The sequence below is a fragment of the Chrysochloris asiatica genome, unplaced genomic scaffold (genome assembly GCF_000296735.1).
Source record: "Chrysochloris asiatica unplaced genomic scaffold, ChrAsi1.0 scaffold00028, whole genome shotgun sequence".
Lineage (NCBI taxonomy): Eukaryota > Metazoa > Chordata > Mammalia > Afrosoricida > Chrysochloridae > Chrysochloris > Chrysochloris asiatica.
The window spans coordinates 8,313,587-8,314,865 of record NW_006408546.1 but is presented as its reverse complement, the minus strand read 5'-3'; the positions used below and the strand labels follow the sequence as shown (position 1 = coordinate 8,314,865).

At 44.9% G+C, this 1,279-nt stretch overlaps 1 protein-coding gene and 1 pseudogene across 1 annotated transcript in view; one reads left to right on the top strand and one right to left on the bottom strand.

Annotated features, from left to right (window-relative positions):
- Positions 1-1,279, top strand: part of TOPBP1 (topoisomerase (DNA) II binding protein 1) — an 89,120-nt gene that overhangs the window by 63,434 nt on the left and 24,407 nt on the right. The gene's annotated exons all lie outside the window — the stretch shown is intronic.
- Positions 51-933, bottom strand: LOC102826583 (annotated as a pseudogene).

The window sequence follows — 1,279 nt, the reverse complement described above, 5'->3', positions numbered from 1 at the left end:
TGAGTATCATTGGCTCTTGATCATATGGTACCTCTTGGAATGGTTGAACATTAACAGTTTCCTTTAGGTACAATGACTCTGTGTATTCCTTCCATCTTTTCTTTAATCCCATAGAGTCCCTTAATCATGGTGGAAATTGAATGTATCTGCCTAAGATTCCTCATTATGCTTTCTGCCAAGTCTGCCACAGAGAGTCCAGTGGCCCAGGAGGTATCGCCTTTCAGTTTGATCACCTCATAAGTACTGTCAACCACCTGTTTGTGAATCTCTTCCCACTGTTCTTATCTGCATCAGTGCCTAAGTTGGGGTGCAGATTTTTCAGGGAGACACCAGCAACGTTCACACCACTCCACATGGGTTCACTAGAGTCTCCATGATCTCCAAGGACCCACCTGTGAACTCCCAGCATCTCCCCCATTAGGAAACGGAGCCACGCTGAATCCCGATTGCAGCCACTGCCAATAACACAGTTTTTGGGAAAGCCACTTATCTTCCAAGCAACATAGGTAAGGATATCCACTGTATTAGAAACAAGCAACTTGCAGTTTGGCCTGTATTTCATGACATTAGGAATGATGAATTTAAACATATTTACGGTATTCTGGACCAAGTAAAGATGACTTTCTCCTTCCTGCTGACATGCTCCAGCTGTGAAAATAACCAGCTTGGAATTTGCAGTGACATTATAGTCTTTGCCAGAGACAATTTCTGGTGTTCAAAGGAAAAGGCTGCCATGTTGAAGATCCATCATCTCTCCCTTCAGTTTTTCTTCCATGACATAACAAGAGCAAGTTATCTGCCAAGTTCTTCATTAACATGCTGATGGCACCTACCATGCCAACGTCACCAACCCTAAGAACTGTAATCTTATTTTGGGGGGGTCTGTTCTTCCTTAAGAAGTGTCTGAATCAGCTAATCCTTGAGCATTCCCATGCTTTTTTTGGAAGAGGAAGGAATCGGGAGTGCAAGTTGGGCAGGCGAGCGTCAGCAATGAGCAGCAGCATAAAAATCCTGACTCTGCAGCAGCAGCTCTGAACTGAACCACAAGAGTCTTATCCCCATCTCCTTTCATCACCATCCAGACAGGTTGGAAACCACTCAGTGGAGATTCTACTTTCCCCCATACCCTCTGAAACTAGGCTCCCTCTTGAAAGCTTGTAAGCCAGTCACTTCGTGCCTTTGCAGCCCCACATTTTGGATATCCATCCGGTGTCTAAGTTACCCATCCCTGTCAACCCTGTGTACAGAGGGGGTGGGAATGATTCTTGCTGTTAAAATT